This window comes from Rhinopithecus roxellana, chromosome 9 (genome assembly GCF_007565055.1).
Source record: "Rhinopithecus roxellana isolate Shanxi Qingling chromosome 9, ASM756505v1, whole genome shotgun sequence".
Lineage (NCBI taxonomy): Eukaryota > Metazoa > Chordata > Mammalia > Primates > Cercopithecidae > Rhinopithecus > Rhinopithecus roxellana.
The window spans coordinates 120873947-120895554 of record NC_044557.1 but is presented as its reverse complement, the minus strand read 5'-3'; the positions used below and the strand labels follow the sequence as shown (position 1 = coordinate 120895554).

At 34.4% G+C, this 21608-nt stretch overlaps 1 long non-coding RNA gene across 1 annotated transcript in view; it reads right to left on the bottom strand.

Annotated features, from left to right (window-relative positions):
- Window positions 1–8265: 8265 nt before the first annotated feature.
- Window positions 8266–21608, bottom strand: part of LOC104665839 — a 30375-nt gene continuing 17032 nt past the window's right edge. Inside the window, exons 3-4 of the long non-coding RNA XR_748466.2 lie at window positions 19345–19412; window positions 8266–8313 (exon numbers count right to left, since the gene is read on the bottom strand). This is a non-coding gene — a long non-coding RNA (uncharacterized LOC104665839). The remainder of the gene's footprint in view (window positions 8314–19344; window positions 19413–21608) is intronic.

Sequence of the window (21608 nt, the reverse complement as noted above, 5' to 3'; positions counted from 1 at the left end):
ACATCTGTGTATATGTTTCAGCACTTCAAATATTTAACTACATACTAACTGCCTAACTGCTATTTCAATATTTGGATAAACGTAAATCTAAAAGAAAAACATTCCCCCTCTCCCTCTTCATTTATCTTTTCCACACATTCCTTCTATCTACATAATATCCAGCCTATCATTAATTAATCTGATTCTCTACAGTTAATCTAGTTCATACCTATACTTTGTTTGGTAATTAAGAAATCGGGCCAGGCGTGGTGGCTCATGCCTGTAATCCTAGCATTTTAGGAAGCCGAGGTAGGCAGATTGCTTGAGGTCAGGAGTTCGAGTCCAGCCTGAACAGCATGGTGAAACCCCATCTCTACTGAAAATACAAAAATTAGCCTAGAGTCATGGTCTGTGCTTGTAATCCCAGCTACTTGGGAGGCTGAGACATGAGAATAGCTTGAACTCAAGAGTTGGAGGCTCCAGTGAGCCAAGATTGCACCGCTGCACTCCAGCCTGGATGACAGAGTGAGATCCTGTCTCAAAAAAAGAAAAAGAAAAAAAAAAAAATTGAACTAGGTTGACTAATCATGTTTTTTAACTTATTTGTTGCACTGAGAAAAATTATTCAGCATCCACCACTTCCAACATATTTTATCATTACTGGCATTCATTAATTCATATTATTTAGTATGAAACACTAAACTATTTTCATAGAAACAATTTGCTATAATAGAAAATTATATCACAAACTTAACACTGTCTCTTGTATATTCATATGTTTATAAAGTGTAGATAACTAAAGGATTAAGTGGAATTAGGATCTTTGTTTTAACATATTTTAAGTTGCAGTTTGAAGCCACATTCATGGCTACTAACTTTGTTTTTTAATAGTTTCTGCCCTTAAAATTTCAAAATATTTGTAGATATTTCCCAAGGTGGCGACGAAAAATAAAACTATCCTCATTGAAGGTGTTGCTTTTGTAAATGTAGTTTAGTGGGAGTTTTTCTTTCCATTAAATTGAAGATTAGAATATCTGCAAGAATGTATACAAGGTTTGAATAAAATTTCTTTAGGAAACTAAATTTAAAAATGTTTTATTTAACTGAATTCTAAAATGGCACTTAAAAACAAAACTTTAATCAAACAAAATGTTATGCAAAATATTTCCTTCAGGTGACATCGCCAAATGCCAATTGAACAACAAAAAAAATGGGCTTCTAAGAAGCAGCTCAGGAAATACGTTAAATTGAAAAAAGCACATCAAAACTAGGTAAAAAGAAGTCAATTCCAACAGTTAACTTTAGTAGCTAAAAAGACATCACGTATCCAATGCCTGGGAGTTAGAGTTTGTAACTTTTTTAGTTGATAACATTGCTTTTATGATACCATGATACACACTTGTATTGAATCCATACATATAAAATTCTTAAACCTATCAATCAAATTTAAAAGTCTAGCCCCAAATCCCACAGGCTCAATGTTAAATTTCCCCACATTTGTCAAGCCCGCTTATATTGAATTTCCACTTACATCAACCTATTAGTTTCACCAGCTATGCTGTGTTTTTATAGGGCTTTATACCACTTCCTGGTTCCACAGAGAGGAAGCGGAAAAATGAAGCAGTAGCCAATGTGCTTTCCTACATATATTGTATTACTTTGTTTTATTGAAATTTCCTTCTAATCTGGAAATGAGATATATATATATATATATATATATATATATAGAGAGAGAGAGAGAGAGAGAGAGAGAGAGAGAGAGAAAGTAAGCTTGTTTCACTTTCTATAGAGTTAGATCAAACTTGAATGAAATTGTGATACTAAAGCTTGATGAAATATGTAACTCTTTTTATCTGTCACATCCTAATTTTGAGATTATAGTTTAAAGTAGACATTCAGGTGTTTCCGGATAATTGTTCTGTTTTAGAACAAAATGATGAATTTATTTTTCTTTTAGACTGTAAATGTGGTCTGTTTCTAACATATTGGACATAAATCTTAGAGAGTCTATCTTAGGGTTATATTTGGCACTGTAGATCACAGTGGCTGTAAAGACAACGTCTTTTAAAAGAGTGGACATTGATATCACCATATTTGTTTTTTGTTCAACCATTCTACGGTAGGCAAACTTATATTTACTTTTATTGCACTTACGAAAAATTTCTTGCTGTTACATTTTGCCTGAATAGAAGAAAAACATTTTAATAAACGTTCCTATAGCTTTCATGCTTTGAGGAAACTGTTGCAATCAGACGGAATTTATTGAATATCATTTCAATTTTCCTTTGACTTCTATAAAAATTTTTAGTACATATCTGTTTTAAGGATAAATTTGTTTTAATAATATAGAAGAAAATGCATTATATAAAAAAATAACTATTTCTTTTAGATAAATAAATAGGAAGTGAAAAATCCAGTTTATTCTGAATACGGTTATATTCCAAATGAATGACTTTTGAAAAAGGAAGAGTAAAACGATTTCAGAATGACATGCTGTTTTTATCCAATATTTTCCAAACTACATCTTATGAGGTACTCATTACTGTCCTGTGGAAAGCGGGTTTCTAAACTGTTTAGATATTAAAATGGAAATTTCTGTTATACATTGAGGAAAAAAATTAGAATTATTCTTTAACTACAAAAATTAATAGTTCCATTGAACATCATTTATTATTAAGCGTTCTAGAGATAGAAAGTTTCCTGAGGTTGCTTATTCCAACTTCCTAAAACCTCATCAATTGAAACTGGTCTGAGAGAGGGTTTGCTAGAGCAATCGAAAGAATAAAAGGATATCTATACATTTTTGTGTTAATTCAGAATTCTGGTTTCAATCCTGTTTCTATCTCTTGAGCTAAATCTGTAATCTTAAGGGATGTAAGTTTTTCTTTTTTTTTTTTTTCTGCATAATGGTGGTAAAATTACCTATTACATATTTGTTCTAAAAATTGTGATGTATGTAAAGAATATAGAGTACTAATTGAAATTAGTGAGAAATTAATAAACATTAAATAACATACACATGCACATGCACACATTTTCTTACTTGTACTTTATGTAGTTTTGCCATATTCTCTTCAGATAAATATTTAATATATGAAAAGATATTATTCATATAATTTTTGTCCAGAGTTACAAGGTTGCAAAGAGTAGCAAAACTAGTCATTATAAAATCATTTTTGCTAACAGGATTTTTATAAGATTGGTCATTCAAAATTTGCTGCCGTTTTAAAATAACTTACTGCATCCATTAGAATTAAGTCATTATATTTGCTGGACAACATGTCCAGAAACTCTAGTAGTACACTATAAAGACAGTGTATTAGGAATACACTTAAAAAGAGTGTATTCCTAAAGTTTCTGGAGACGATGTCCAGCAATTTAAATCATAAACCTTGAAAGTGTTGTAGAACTTCTTGCAGGTGATGAATAATGTTAGAAGTGATGTTCAATTTACAGATTAAATCATTCACAAATAAAAATCTGACCTATTTATACTGGTCAACATACAAGAAAATTAGGTCAAGGATGATGATAAGAGATAACTCTCAAAGGAGATTATTGAGGAAATGAATAAAGCCCTTTAATATTCTTTAAATGACCTTATTTATTATTATCTTCAGCACACTCAAATTAAAAATAAAGTGAAAGAGGCTATATAGTACTTTATACAATTTAATTAGGAAAGATATATATATTTTCAAACCAATGTCTTATTAATTCTTTTTTCTAAGGCTTAGCATTGAAAATTTTGGTTAAATAAAGGCTAAGTAAACTCATTTTTATAATTTTGATTTTATTTTTTGAAACTAGTTTCCAATTAAACTTTTTATTTTTCAGTATTTACTAGAAAATTTTTGATGTTCATTGAGTGGCTTTTACATTTTTCTGATGCAAATTGTACTCTGGTAGTAAAGACTCAGAAAATTTCAACTCAGCTCAGAAAATGTTAACTGATAGTATGGTAAATTTCATGAATGGGTAAGTATGACAGATTTTGCATTCATTGTTTAACTGACTGTTTCTAAATTCATTGATTCATAATCACATAACAAACATTCATGAAATGCCAGCTACCGACTATAATAGAACTAAGTGCAATAATGGGAAAATAAGAATAAATAAAGCACAGTGCTGCACTTGTGGCATTTTATAGCATGTAGCAGAGATTGACATATAAATTACACTTTTATTCAAACTATCAGAAGAAATGTACAAATTACCATGTGAGCAATAAAAAGGATAGCTCATTCCTGATCAAAAAAATAATAATAATGTTCTCTTACATAATTCAAAGAGCCAATCCCATTCTTACCCTATGGTTGACTCCATATGCAATTTATTCCATTCATTTATTTACTCAATCAACAATTTGGGAATCTTTTGTGTATGGGAGACACACATACAAACATATTACAATATACTATGTGAATTTTAAGAATATAGAGAGCTAACTCACTGCCTGTGGCGGCAAGATGGCCGAATAGGAACAGCTCCAGTCTCCAACTCCCAGCGCGAGCGACACAGAAGACAGGTGATTTCTGCATTTTCAACTGAGGTACTGGGGTCATCTCACTGGGGAGTGCCAGACAATTGGTGCTGGTCAGCTGCTGCAGCCCGACCAGCGAGAGCTGAAGCAGGGCGAGGCATTGCCTCACCTGGAAGCCAAGGGGGAAGGGAATCCGTTTTCCTAGCCAGGGGAACTGAGACACACAACACCTGGAAAATCAGATAATTCCCACCCCAATACTGCGCTTTAAGCAAACGGGCACACCAGGATATTATACCCACACCTGGCCGGGAGGGTCCCACAACCACGGAGCCTCCCTCATTGCTAGCACAGCAGTCTGCGATCTAACCCAAACGGCAGCAGCGAGGCTGGGGGAGGGGCGCCCACCGTTGCTGAGGCTTAAGTAGGTAAACAAAGCCGCTGGGAAGCTCAAACTGGGTGGAGCTCACAGCAGTTCAAGGAAACCTGCCTGTCTCTGTAGACTCCACCTCTGGGGACAGGGCACAGCTAAACAACAAAAGGGGAAGCAGCAGAGGCCTGTGCAGACGTGAACGACTCTGTCTGACAGCTTTGAAGAGAGCAGTGGATCTCCCAACATGGAGGTTGAGATCTGAGAACAGACAGACTGCCTGCACAAGTGGGTCCCTGACCCCTGAGTAGCCTAACTGGGAGACATCCCCCACTAGGGGCAGTCTGACACCCCACACCTCACAGGGTGGAGTACACCCCTGAGAGGAAGCTTCCAAAGTAAGAATCAGACAGATACACTCGCTGTTCAGCAATATTCTATCTTCTGCAACCTCTGCTGCTGATACCCAGGCAAACAGGGTCTGGAGTGGACCTCAAGCAACCTCCAACAGACCTACAGCTGAGGGTCCTGACTATTAGAAGGAAAACTATCAAACAGGAAGAACACCTATACCAAAACCCCATCAGTACATCACCATCATCAAAGACCAGAGGCAGATAAAACCACGAAGATGGGGAAGAAGCAGGGCAGAAAAGCTGGAAATTCAAGAAATAAGAGTGCATCTCCCGCTGCAAAGGAGCGCAGCTCATCGCCAGAAACGGATCAAAGCTGGTCAGAGAATGACTTTGACGAAATGAGAGAGGAAGGCTTCAGTCCATCAAACTTCTCAGAGCTAAAGGAGGAATTACGTACCCAGCACAAAGAAACTAAAAATCTTGAAAAAAGAGTGGAAGAATTGATAGCTAGAATAATTAATGCAGAGAAGGTCATAAATGAAATGACAGAGATGAAAACCATGACACGAAAAATACGTGACAAATCCACAAGCTTCAGTAACCGACTCGATCAACTGGAAGAAAGAGTATCAGCGATTGAGGATCAAATGAATGAAATGAAGCGAGAAGAGAAACCAAAAGAAAAAAGAAGAAAAAGAAATGAACAAAGCCTGCAAGAAGTATGGGATTATGTAAAAAGACCAAATCTATGTCTTATTGGGGTGCCTGAAAGTGAGGGGGAAAATGGAACCAAGCTGGAAAACACTCTTCAGGATATCATACAGGAGAACTTCCCCAACCTAGTAGAGCAGGCCAACATTCAAATTCAGGAAATACAGAGAACACCACAAAGATACTCCTCGAGCAGAGCAACTCCAAGACACATAATTGCCAGATTCACCAAAGTTGAAATGAAGGAAAAAATCTTAAGGGCAGCCAGAGAGAAAGGTCAGGTTACCCACAAAGGGAAGCCCATCAGACTAACAGCAGATCTCTCGGCAGAAACTCTACAAGCCAGAAGAGAGTGGGGGCCAATATTCAACATTCTTAAAGAAAAGAATTTTAAACCCAGAATTTCATATCCAGCCAAACTAAGTTTCATAAGTGAAGGAGAAATAAAATCCTTTACAGATAAGCAAATGCTTAGAGATTTTGTCACCACCAGGCCTGCCTTACAAGAGACCCTGAAGGAAGCCCTAAACATGGAAAGGAACAACCGGTACCAGCCATTGCAAAAATATGCCAAAATGTAAAGGCCATCGAGGCTAGGAAGAAACTGCATCAACTAATGAGCAAAATAACCAGCTAATATCATAATGGCAGGATCAAGTTCACACATAACAATATTAACCTTAAATGTTAATGGACTAAATGCTCCAATTAAAAGACACAGACTGGCAAACTGGATAAAGAGTCAAGACCCATCAGTCCGCTGTATTCAGGAGACCCATCTCACACGCAGACACATACGTAGGCTCAAAATAAAGGAATGGAGGAAGATCTACCAAGCAAATGGAGAACAAAAAAAAGCAGGGGTTGCAATCCTAGTCTCTGATAAAATAGACTTTAAACCATCAAAGATCAAAAGAGACAAAGAAGGCCATTACATAATGGTAAAGGGATCAATTCAACAGGAAGAGCTAACTGCCTGTGGCTATGAAAGAGGACTCTGAAGTGACATTTGAACAGTCGCTGAGAAACAAGTAATTTTCCACCTTGGTGGTAGAGTCCGGAGGAGAGGATGGACTAAGAATACATCTTGTGCAAACTGGGAGCAACATGTGCAAGGAAAGAATGTGAAAGATGAGGTGTTTAGGAAAGTTCTACCAAACTTTAAAAACTGGTATCATTTTCAAGAAAGTGCTACCTAAGCAAAATGTATGCCTTTCAGGTTCCCACCCAAATTACAAATCCCAAATTAAAGAAGTACTAGAGATGGGATGTAAGCACAGTCACCTATTTATCATGGAATATGTATATTTTTAAAACGGAATTAAATGGGTGACTTTTTCTTTTTAAAATGAGATACAGCATACGTAAATCATGTGAATATTAAATGTTCACCTCCATGATAAAAAAAAAAAACTTACATCGTCACTCATGTAACTATGAACCAGATTATATGCACGAAATTTCCAGCACGTTCACCTCTTATGCCCCCTCTTCCACTCAGTTACCACCTACCCAGTGTAATCATTATTCTGACTTATATCATAATAAATTAGTTGGTGTTGTTTCTGAAAGTAACTTAAATAAACACATATGACATCTATTCTGTTGTGTCTAGTTTCCATCGATCAAAATTGTATTTCTTATACATTTTAAATTAACTAAAAGAGTATAATTGAATCACTTGTAACACAAGGAAAGGATAAATGCTTGGGGCAATTGACACCCCATTTACCCTGATGTGACTATTACACGTTGTATGCCTGTATCAAAATATCTCATGTACCCCATAAATACACATACCTACTATTACCCACAAAAGTTAAAAATTGAAAAAAAATCTATTTTGAGATTCATCCTGTTTCTTGCATGTATCAGCTTTTTTTTTTTTTTTTCCATTAGAGCTGTGTTATATTCCACTGTGTGAATATACCACAATTTATTTTTCCTGCTTTGTGATGGGCATGTCAGTTGTTTCCAGTTTGGTGCTATTATGAGTAAAGCTGGTATGAATATATTTATAGTGAATATCAGCATACATTTTTCTTAGGTATATGCCCAAGAATGAAATCCTGGGCCATATTTAGCTTTAGTGGATACTATATATCATTATTTTAAAAAATTAAATTTGGCTTGACACCATAGAGTACATAAAATGACAAATAATACTGTTAGTGGTTGTATTTATTTGCTAGGGCTGCCATAGAATTCCACACACTGAGTGGCATAAACAACAGAAATTTATTTTCACACAGTCCTGGAGGCTGAAAGTCCATGATTGTGTTAGCAGATTTGGTTTCTTCTGAGGCCTCTCTTTGGCTTATGGATGGCCACCTTCTTGCTGTGTCTTCATATGATGTCTTTCTCTGTGCATGGGCACTCCTGGTGTCTCTTGATGTCCTAATCTCCTCTTCCTATAAGGACACCAGTTATGTTGACTTGGGGCCTAGCCTAATGGCCTCATTTTAACTTAATTATTTCTAAAGGTCCTATTTTGAAATACAGTCACAATCTGAAATATGGAAGTTAAGGCTTCAATATATGAATTTTTGGGGAGCACAATTCAGTTCAGAACAGTAGCTAAGTCAGATAATCTGACTGCCAAACTTTTTTTAATGTCTGCAAAAATCCATTGATTCAGACAAGAATGATTCCCTACATATTATTCCACAAATCTAAATAGATGTAGTATTTCTTAAAATATTTCAGGAAATAACTTAAGTGCAGTGAGTATTTGACTAAGTGACCAATAAGAAGAGTATAATTTCTTTAGATACATATATTTATAAATATGTGTAAAAATGTTTCCAATTCTAAAGAACTTTTATACACTGCTATATAAAATTGTAGGTGTTGTTTTATTTCCTACAGTATAAAGTCAATAAATGTTTTCTGACTTTAAAGTAGCTTAGAAAAAATACTTTTTAAAAGAAAAAAAGAGCTTAAATAAACTCCATCTACAGTGTGCTGATATGGTCTGGATGTTTGTCCCCCGCAAATCTCATGTTGAAATGTGATTGCCAGTGTTGGAGATGGGGCCTGGCAGGTGATGGGGTCTGGTGATTGAATCATGAGGGCAGATTCCTCAAGAACGACTTAGTGCCATCCCTTCAGTGATAAGTGGTTCTAGCTCAACTTAGTTCATGCAAGGTTTGGTTGTTAAAAATCCCCTTCTTAGCTCTCCTCCTCCCGCTCTCAACCCTGTAATGTGCCTGCCCCTGCTTTGCCTTCCTTCATGATTGTGAACTTCCTGAGGCCCTTACCCAATCTGCTGAAGCCCAGCAAATGCTGGAGCTATGCTTGTACAGCCTGCAGAGCTATGAGCCAATTAAATCTCTTTTCATTATAAATTACCCAAACTCAGGCATTTCTTTATAGTGATGAAGAAATGGCTTAATACATGTACATGCATTATTTTGTATTAAATCTCAGAACACTAAGCGATATAAGTGCTATTACCCCCATTTTACCAATGTGAGAACTGGGGACCAGATGAGTTAAGTGGTCTCGCCTCAGGTGGCAACATCTTTCCCAATAAGCCTAGCAATCTTTTTAGAATATCCAACATTTTACTCAAATATATATTCCATAAGATATTGACTGAGATCTACAACTAGTAGGCCATGCACTTTTCATTCATTCATCATCACCTATTTATCCAAGCCTATAATATGTATTCATTCATTGTGCCAAAGATTGTGCTGAGTTCTGAAGGTAGATGCATAAGAGAGACAAATTTCCTATCTTTACAGAGTTTACAGTGTACCATGGAGTTAAATAATTTTAAAGAGCCAAAACAAATGTATTCAATAAACCTATATTACAACAAAGTAACTGTATTATCATCTTATATTTGAATTTCAATTGTATTATGGCCCCTAATTTATTAGTGGAAACATTTTCTCTGAGGATTTGCCCAAGTTTTAGAGATTGCTCGGCACCCAACCCGGACATGGTGGCCAACATCATTGACATAGTGGTCATGATAACAGAGGTTCTTCATAATTTATGCCCACCTTTGCTGAAAATTGTTTGAAACCTACCCGCAGTTTTCTAGGACTGCAAGGAAGTCTGATGTTTCAGAGTCAAATATCGAGAAACATCATTGGGCCTTTTCTCCTGCTTACACAACACTCTGCAGGTTGAGATACTTTAGGATTTGACTACTTCTGCGACTTGGTCTATGGACCTAGTAGGTTTCTTAAACTCCTAAATTTCCTAAATTCTTACGTTCCTAAACTTTGTGCTCTTCCTGTTGCCTGCTCTCCCCACCTACCTTCTCTGTGGGAACAAATACGTTCTGTGCTCTCTTGTTTCCTCTAGGATTCCCCCTCTCCCCACTCCAGTTTAGGAGAGCTTTATATAGATATGGGTAATTGGAGGGGGTGTAATGATGCTTGCTGTAACTCATCATATGCTTTCTATGTGGAAAACTCATTCTGTTAATATACTAAAATACTACCTCAAAATAAAACTAATAATAAGGAAAAATTAAGAAGTGGGTATTAGAGCAGTGCTGACTTGAGCAGGAGCCATCACGGATTGTCAAGAAGATTCATAGAAATTGAATTTAGAAGATGGATCTAAAGTGCAAGTGGGAATTAACTGGAAAGAAGAGTTGCATGTGCATGTGATGGTCCTAAAGTAGGCAGAAGGTCGATGGTTTGTGAATACCTTAAAGAGGACAATGTGTGACCGGAAGGCAAAAGCAGTGGGAAAAATTACGAGGATGAGGCTCGTTGAGGAAGGCAGGACCATGTTAGGCAGGACCTTAAAGAGTATGTTAAGGATTTTTGGTCTGTGCCCTAAAAGTAATTGAAAATTCTTCAGGGTTTTAATTACAGAAGGGACTTAATCAGGTGTGATTTTTCTAAATGATCTAAATAACTGTTAAATAAGGAAAATTGATTGAAGTGGGTCCAAGGTGCACGCTGAGAAACCAGAGACTATTTAGAAAATGAACTCCTTTTCAGCAACAGAAAATACCCAGTAATAATTAAGCTGTTGATAGATGAGATCTAAGTGCTTACCAGGTGCCAAACACCTAATACTTTTATGTATTATCCCACTGAAATATCGCAAAATAATTAGCCTTGTTTTAAAGGCAGGGAAAATGAGAAATTAAAAAGTTTAAACCTAGGCAATGTGCATAGCTCACATGCTCAGTAAATGCACTATTTTGAATTAGGTAAAAGAAAAGTCACTGCAATGTAAACTTTTACTCTCTCACATCCTTGTAATCAACAACAGGCATTTGCAAGTTGGCTATGAAGAATTAAATAAAGAAGCTAGAGAAGTAATTTGTTTCATATAAATATAAAAGTATCTGTAATGCAACCTAATTAGACCTAATGGAAAATTAACATAAGTTCCAGAAATTGTTTTAAAATGTACATTAGTAATGATTCATGTTTGTAATATAGAATTTTAAAAAATGTTTCTAATATTCAAATTACTAAATTTGAATATTTTTCATATTTGTTTATTAATTATATTAATGAACTATATTTTGAGAATCTTACTATGTGTGCAGTACTAAAAATTAATCATATCCCATAAGTTTTATTGAACATTTACCTCTCTGAAAATGAAATCATTTATTTTTCACAAAATTCGGTGTCACTGCACGTTTATTATTTTTCATTGCAGTACAGGATAAGGGGGTAGTATTCTTTTGAGTCAAAATAAGTAAAATACTAGAGGAGACCTAACATTTTGTGAAGAAAATGATTCTCTATGATAAATGCCTTCTATCCTAAAATATTTAGAAGTACAATACCAGAATATACCATCTTACCATTTCAACTGTGATACATAAACACAGACTGTGGAATCTCGGAGGTGTTCTTGTTTAGTATCAACAACTGAAAAGTGAACCACAACATCTGTTGTTTGTGAGTTTTCTCCCCATTATGTTTATGTCAGTTTCCAAAACTGGAGGAGGAGGGGGGTGTTTTTATTTTAAGAGGTATCTTGTTTCCATTCTTTGCATTTGGACTGTGTAATGCTATAATTTTATATTTGACTATGGAAACTAGCAGAAGGAAAATTATTTTTCATTGAGAGAAGTTAATAATAGAGTTTAGTAAAATATTTTACTAAGAGCCAAGCATATTACAATTGATCTAATAGTTCTAGTAGCAACCTAGCTCTGTAGCATAATGACTCAAAATCTGGGAGAGTTCCTAATCCAATTTTCACACACCCATACATACAAACACACAATTTCATAATCTCTTCAAAAAGATAAAATAATGTAGAAAAGAACATAGGATAACACACCCACGAAGAAGAAATAAAAGTATTCTGTTACAGTTGCATCTTATTATTTTATATATTTTTGAGAAACAAATCAATATAAATGATATTGTAATTATCTGTGTTCCTCTTTCCAGTGTTATGCCCCAGTAACATTAATTATAATTACTTTTGAAGCTATGAATGTTTTTATATTTAGTACAGTATATATGTGTGTGTATATATATATATATCGCAACATTTTTTCTTTTTAATTGATGTAAAATATTTTCAAAACTGTATAATATATATACACTTTGCTTGTTGACTCAATGTTATGTCTGTTCACCAATCTATGTTGATTTATACAGTTCTAGTTTATATAGTTGGCAGTTGTACAATATTCCATTGTTCAGATATGCTAACTTGTATTCTTCCATTTCTCTTCTGCTAGATAGTGAGTTGTAATGGTTTAATAAAAATTCTAATGTAAGTGTTTTGGAGATATATGATAAAATTTATAACATTTTCTTATGTCCATAGGTGGACATTTTAAGTCATTGGGCATACATATTTTCAGCTATATACACCGTAGTAAATTGCTCTTGGGATTATTTGTAGCAATTCTACCAATTCTCCTTTTCTTTTCTTGTCAACATCTTCCTATTTTTTCTTGAGATGTCATTGTCTAGTTTTGTCTACTAAGTTATATATATGTGTGTGTGTGTATTACAGCTGCAACATATAGAAAGGAAGTAACAAGGACTATGTATATTTTATAATAAAGAATTGAATATCTGTCAGGAACTGCATATTTCATGGCGTGATCTCATTTAGTCTACTGGTTTTAAATACAATCTATATTCTAATGACTTTCAAATGTGTATCTTAAACCTGGGCTTCTGGGCTGCCACATTGATTCTAACCTTGTGTAAACAATTGCCTACTATTAATAGAGTCTCCAAAACAGAGTTCCAAATGTTTTCTCCCCAAACCTTCTGCTCTAACAGTCATCTCTGTCAGAGTCAATGACCACCTCATCCTTCCAATCTCGTCTCCTGCCCACCTTGACTCACTCCTCTTTTTCTCTTATATTTCATATCACACTTTATATCAAACCCTGTTGGCTCTACTATCAAAATACTATATCAGCCACTTCCTAATATCTGTCACATCCACTGTCATCACCACTGTCACAAGCCACTGTTCAAGAAAACATCACCTTTTCCTTGATTGTTGCAATGGGCTCCCAAATGGTCTGGCTGCCACCACCCTTGCCCACTTACAGTCTGTTCTAATAGGAGTCATTTGCTGAAACCTAGTTCACATTATGTCATTCCTCTGCTCAAAATCCTCCAACTCACTCTATTTAAAATCCAAAGTTATTGTATGGCCTTCAAGGACCTACCTGATCTTGACCTCATAACTGACCTGATCTTGACCTCACTCCCCTACTCTAAATCCTCCAACTCACTCTATTTAAAATTCAAAAGCATTGTATGGCCTTCAAGGTCCTACCTGATTTTGACTTCATAACTGTCAGAAATCTCCTATAACTTCCTTCACTGTTTTTCATTAAGCTACAATGATGTTGGTCTCCTCATTGTTCACAGAACACAACGGAGACGTTCCTGTGTGTCAGCCTTGGATGGAAACACTCTAACTACCAATACCTACAATGTCCACTTTTCTAAGCTCCGTAGCTCTTTACTCAAAGGTCACTTCAGAGATGCTTTCTAACCTCTATATAAAAAATTTCAACAACCCCAAAATTTCAAAATATAATACAACACACTCAAAGTATTATAATCTCCTTCTTGGCATTTAACTCTTATCAATAAAAATATGTACTTTATTTCAATTTCACTGGCTCCTCAGTCCTTAGCACAGCACTTGCTCCCTGGAAGGTGCAGACAGTGAATATTTCTTCATTTAATAAAACATATATTCTAGTGAAAGTTATAGGTTTATGGTAAGTTATAAACCATACCACATTTACACTTAAATTGTACAAATTAAAATTAATTCACCTGTTTATAAACGTGAACTTAATTTGGAAGTGAGTATCTGAAGAAACTTCTTTATATTTTTAACGAAGTATGACTTTTAATACAATTACTATTTATGTTGATAAATATCAGAGGCTTTGATATTTTATAATCATTGAAATATTGGTGTTAAATATAAGATTTAGCCATCTTCCTGTTTGGCTATTATTAAATGCTTTGCATACTAAAGTGAATATTTAACTATATAGGCATTCAAACCTTTCAAAATGCTAGTTGACAAGATCTCACTGTAGCAGGTGTGTCTGTGATATTGTAGGTAAAAAATATCTCTCATGATGTAAATAAGACATGTATTATTACAGTTCTTTTGCTTTCCAAAAAAGTATGCTTATTCAAATACATTTTATTTTATAGTTACATAATACAAATTTAGCAATACTAGCAACGATTTTTCTAGCTAAAATGTTGCCAATGGAATCTCTCTCTATATATGTATATGTGTATGTGTGTGTGCATTTTACACACACACAGACGTATCAAGCCTTTGAATGCATCAAGTAAATTCAAAACAGATTACAAGAAAATACACACAAGTTGAATTTATTTGGAAATGAAATAACCTAAAATGCCTGCTGTGAAACAATCACTAGAGTATTTTGAGCTGTATTCTTTGGTTCAGTTTTGCTCACAATACCTAACTCACTATAAATTTACTCACATTTCTTTTAATTTAATAGCATTTACTCATCTCCATCATCCCCTGCCTTTGAAATAAGTGAACCACAAACTTTTGATTATAATCTTGTAGCCATAGAAAACTTGGAAAATATAATCTCAATTTAAAATTAACTCTTTCTCTTTAGATTGAAAAAAAAATGCTTGAGTTGCATACCGTCTCTGAACCACAGGTGATATTTCATAAGTTTAAAGCACATTTTTTAAAAAAGAGTACTTTTTCAAATAATTTTCCATGCCTTCATTCAGCAGGTAACCCAAACCTTCATAATCCCCAAATGCTGCACTTCAAAGTTTTGCTCAGGAAAAAAATATTGAAAAGAACAGCCTCTCTTTCCAGTTGATTTAAAACATCACTAGCTTATTTTCAGTACACATATGGAGTTACTTTTAAAAAGAAATCTTGGAATATTGCCAGACTACATACAGGAAAGGCTTTTCTCCAGAGAGAGCTAAAATTCATTATCTGAGGTTTGGGACACCCATGTTCCTTCAAAATTTGGACACATCTTTGTTCCTTCGTGATTAGTGATAGTAGTTTAAGTTAAAATGAGAAAGTACTCAATGTGTGACGATATTCTCAAGAAACCAAATTATTATATTGTTTGAACTGATGCTGATTAACAGTTACCTACATAAATAAAACATCACTTTGCATGACGATCATTTTAGAATATTCTTTAAATCTGATATTATTTATGAAATATAACAGTCCTTATTTGTTTATAAGAAGTATTAAAGTTAAATTTAGGCCCTTTGTTATATCTCTCTTTTCCTTAAATGGTTAGCTTCTCTCATTTAAATCTATCTGAAATTTTTATTTCAGGAAAAAAAATCATTAAATCCAAATAATTTTAGGGCAATATAATTATGCTATTATTGTTTTTAGTGAGCATTTCATAATGATAATGTTTAAACATTTTAAACCTTCTTTTTTTATTTTTTATTTTTCTGAGAGGGCATCTTGCTCTGTCGTCCAGGCTGGGATGCAGTGGTGCGATCTTGGCTCGAATAGTTAGGATTACAGGAGCGGGCCCACAGGCTTGGCTAATTTTTGAATTTTTAGTAGAGAGAGGGTTTCGCCAGGTTGGCCAGGCTGGTCTCAAACTCCTGGGCTCAAATGATCTACCCACCTCGACCTCCCAAAATGCTGGGATTTCAGGCATGAGCCACCGCACAGGACCCTTTAACCCTGCTTTTGATGCACAAAATGAAGCTAACAAAGGTGGAAACATTGTTATACATAAGAAAAATATTAATATCAGCATAATAATTTCAGTAATAACCAATAACATTTCACTGTGAAATACTACAAAGTGGTAATTATTTTTAGATTTATTACATATTTTTCCCACAGTATATAACACATATTACGGGTTTTTCTGAAAAGGTAGAAACAAAATTCTCATAACTGATGATAAACAGCCTATGAATATAAGACAAAATTAATATATAGTAATATGAAACAAATTAAGTAAATACAGACCCTGCTCTAAGAGATAAAAGTCTAACATGTGCAGTGAATCCACAAAATTGAAGAGACTAAGAATATGAATTTTTTTAATGTAGATTTTATGCATACCGAAGAATAAGTGTACTTTGTTATATGCTAAGTAAAGAAGCTAAGGGACTTTATTATCTTCATTTTTAATTAGTCAGGAAAGAAATATGTGGAATTACAGAAACCGCATCAATGAAGGAAGAGAAAGCTTCAGCAGATTGGAGGTACATTTTATAACACACATAAGCATTACCTATCATGGGAGTTTTTACTTTGTTTTTGCCCACAAAATAGGCATGGACACCTTTTGTATCTGCATAATTTGATAAAATCAGGTGTTATGAACTTAACAATGAGTTATTTCAAATGGAACCAAAGCGTAAGCTCTACTTTAAAGAGTAATGGTCGAGCTGAGCAGGATTACTTCTGCAAAATGAATTAGAACACTATGAACTGTAATATATCAGCAATAAGTCTAGCATATTTCAAAACCACAGCTATTGGAGAAATGAGTCTGAATCACTTGAGCATCACAAATCCTAGGCCATATTTTTATTTCCAGCCTAACCCTTTGTGCTGCTTCCAAGTACGCAGCTCCAGTTGATTTCAAAGGCAGTAGATGAGAGATAAAGAGGAGCAAGGATTGTTCTACCTCAGCAATTCATGATCCCTCTAAGGCCATTGATTTTGAAAGAATATGGAGACTTTGGCATCTCAGCAGAATAGATCCAGCTACTCTTTTCTATCTGCTCCCATGAGGTAGCACAAGCATTTATCCAGTTTACCATAGCAAATGATTCTCCATGTCCCGAAAATTACAACACTCTTCCTTTCTTCACTCTGAGGAGTCATAAAACCTAAATTAAACATGACTGTCCAAACAATTATTTTCAGTAATGTTAACATTTCAACAAGAGAAATAAATGGAACATTGTGATTTGAGTATTATCATAATATTAAATATAATAATGTAATATAACATTTAAACATCCTTAATTTAACATTATTCATTTAAAATATTTACTTATTAAATTATTAATTTTAAATTATTTAAATTATTAATATTAAAGTTGTGGTTAAAAAATATTTTATGGGCATAGGGTAAAGTTGTATAGTGTATTACTTAAACATGTGTGCTTATAATTCTCAAAATAGTTACAGCTTTCTAAGTGATATTTCTTAGACATAAATATGTCCCTTATATATGAATCCCTTTTTTTCTTTGAATATTTTCTTCATTTCCATGTAAATAGTGTATATATGTGTATTTACTTATAAGCGTCATGCAATTATAATGTTCTAGTAATGTGTTTTGGCATACAAAATATTTCAACTAACTTACATAGCTAAGATTTGTCAAAATGAACAAATACTCAAAATACAGCTTTATAAAGCATATTAATTAATGTATCACATCCTTCAAAAGAAGTGACTAAAATAGTTGAAATGAATAAATTAAGTTAAAAACTTTGGATATATGTAGTAAAAATATCTAACATTAATTAAAATATTGGCTGGCTTCAGTCACTATACTAAATTACATACATTACTTTATTTAATTGATGCTAATCTTTGTGAAATAAGCAGCATTTTGCTCCATTTTACATATATTAAAATGGAGGGTTAGAGGGGTTTAGAATTACCCAGTTTTAAAGATGGGACAAAGCTGGAACATGGACCCAGGTCTATCTGAATTGAGAATCCTATGGTCTTAAATACTTATATATTTTATCTCCTTTCTGTTCTGGTGACATAGTGTCTATGACTAGGAGAATTTTAAGATAAGATATCTAGATAAAGAGTGTGTATTTTAGGATTGCATTTTTGTTTTCAAAAAATGCTTGTTCAATTGAATTTATAAAATGTATTATCTTCTGAAATTATTGAGTTCTATTGGTGTCAGCCATGTTCTGAAGGCTAACAAGGATGGCAAAGATGCGGTCAAGGTCCTTGGAGAGCTAGCCCTACAGAGGAGAGGTCAGAAACTTTTGTTGTATGGAGCCAGAGAGTAAATACTTTTCTGGGCCATAGAGTTTCCCAAAACTAATTGGCTCTCTTGTTTTTAGCAAGAAATTTGGCACAGAAAATATATAAATAAATGATAATGGCTATGCCCCAAGAAATCTTTATTTACAGATATAAATAATTAAATTTCATGTAATTGCCAGGTGTCAATAAATACTATTCCTATTATGATTGTTTCAACCACTTAAAAATGTAAAAATTCTTCTTAGTTTCCAAGCCATACCAACACAGGTATTGGGCTGGACTTGGCCAGTGAACCTGTGAACCAAGTTTGGCCAACTCCTGTGCAGAATTGCCCTGGCCACTGAGCACTTAAATTTGGCTAGTCCAAATTGAGATGTGCTGTAAGTATAAAATATACACCAGATTTTAAAGATTTAGTCTAAAAAATGTCAATGTCTCATTTATAATTTTTATGTTGGTTATGTTTTGAAATAACCAGCTTTTGATACTTTGGGTTAAATATCTTATTACAATAAGGTTCGCCTGTTTTGTTTTTTTCCTTTTTGCTCATCCACTATCTACATATATATATATTTTTTTTTCTTAAATTGTGCTTAAATTCTTCCCTTCCTCTACCTTTTCTGCCATCACTCTCTTATTTCATAATTGATCTCATAGCCTCCATTGTCTCCCCAACGCAGATCTTACTTTTTGTTTTCTCATGTTTTAAGTCTTCTGGTTCTTCGTCACATGATCTTTAGGAGAAGTTTTGGAAAATGAGTTTTTCATATCCAGTGCTTTCTGTCGGGGCACTCTAAGACAGGGAGTTAGAGGAGGGAAAACTTTCTGGCTTCTGAGCTTACTGACTCTACTTCAGTGAGTAACATTCTTTCTTCTTATTTTCTTTTTTGGACATGGAAGTAAGATTTCCTTTGAAATACTTTCAATCCTTAGAAACTTGGCCAAATATTTCATTCTGGCTTCAAAGTACTTACCAACACAATTTCCCTCCCCTTTCACACCTCCTACAATGAAGCTGTAACAGACAGTAAAATAGGCAATTCTGTGAAGGGAAAAAATACATAGTCAATTTGGGCTTTGCATAATTGCCCCTTTAGTAAATGGGACTATTGGCCAGATCAGGGAAATAAGAAAAAGTTATTGTTGAGAGTGAGAAATATGAAGAAACACTTTTAGAGAGAAATGAAGAATTCTGCTATTCCCCTCTCAACAATTAGGAGCAGTCAAGGATACTATATCTTTTACCTTAATGCCTTGTTTATTAGTTAGGGTTTTCCTCACAAACGGAACCAATAGGATAGATAGATAGATGGATAGATAGAGAGGCAGGTAGATAGATAGATAGATATAGATATAAAATACAAACTTTAACTCATATATATTTCTAATATATATAATGTGTGTGTGTATACATATCAATTTAAGACTGAAACAATAGGATATATATATTAGAACCCTAATATATATTTCATATATACACATGTAGTATGTGTGTGTGTATGTGTGTATTAAACTGAAACTGAACCTGTATATATATCTATATGAATAGTATGAATATATATCTGTGAACCCACATGCATATATATGAACCCTAACTATTACATATATATATAGTGTGTGTATATATGTGTGTAAATATATACACACACATATATATTATATATACACACACATATATGTATGATTATATATATATATATAATACAAGAATAATTTTATTAAGAAATTTATTAAGAGAATTGGTTTATGCAATTGTGGAGGCCAAGAAGTATCATAATCTGCAACCTGCAGGCTGGAGAACCAGAAGGCTGGTGGTGTAATTCAATCTGAGTCCGAAGGCCCAAGATTTAGGAGCACCTATGTGTGAGGGCAGGAGAAGATGACTATCCAGGCTAACAAAAAGAGAGACCTAATTCACTTTTTTTCTGCCTTTTTTTTTTTTTTTTTCTATTCAGGCTTCATTGTGTTAGATGATGTCCACTCACAATGATGAGGGAGAATCTTCTTTCCAAAGCCTATTGATCTATTGATTCAAATGCTAATTGCTTCTAGAGAAATGCTCACAGACATACCTAGAAATAATGTTTTACCAGCCACCTGGGAATTCCTGAGCCCTGTCAAGTTGGCACACAAAATTAATTATTGCACCCTGTGAGGGGGTGTCTCCAGGCTTGTGGAAAATACCTTGTAAGTGCTCTCTAAAACTAAGGGGATCCAGGAAAAGTGGACTGGTGCCCAACTCACCCCAGAGAAAGCAATAAGATAGAGGCGGTGGCATTAATGTCCCATACTCTACACTTATGTTCTTCCTTGGAAGAAAGCCTAGGCTATGAAGAGAATTGCAAAGTAAACCAAGAGTGAGACTGAGTTACAGGCAAGAGTGTTGCAGAGTGTGTTCCTTAGAGATGGGCTCTGAATTTCCTACAAATGCCCTCATAAAGGGACAGGTCACATTAACCAAGTCTTAGGCTCAGGGTTTATGAAGCCACCCAGAAAATAAAACCATCTGTTCTATCCCTCAACCTCTCCTGCCTTCTCCCACTTCAACCCTGCTACAAGAAACAAAAGAAGTAAATGGGGAGCACGACAGGAATACCCTATCTTCTTCCAGGAACACACTTCCATTTACAGGACTTATCATGGCTTAGAGGGAGAAAAAGCTTTATGTTAAGAATAAATATATTGATTGATATCTTGGACTTAACAAATTCTAATTTCTGAATTGGGGCTTTATTTTAGAACTTAAGATCCTTTTATGATTATCTTTTACTGAAGAGTGAGTAACAAATTCAAAGAACATTGTATTTTGATCATAGTTCGTAAGCCATGTATTTCATATATCATTTATCCAAAATGTGCTTCTGTCACACACGTTCATATTCACATATCACTCACCTTTTAGAAAATACATAATTCGTTTCTATTCTTTCTACCACTGTCCTCCAATATATACTCTTTGTTGACTTCCGAGAAGATCTCTTACGGTGTCAGAGTGCTTCCAAAACCCATCTGTATCCTTATGAGGGGCCTTTACTTTCCATACAGGCTTAGTCTCTGTGTCATGAGCATTCACTTAAAACTTGGAGCACGGCTACACCAAAGTCCTTACTTCGTTATGATGCTGAAAGGAGTAATGCATAGTCTTCTCCTTGAAGAGACTCACAGTGAAATGGGAGATGCTTGTAAAATATAAATCAAAGAGGCTCAGGAGAAGAAAGCATTCAATTTTAACTTTTTG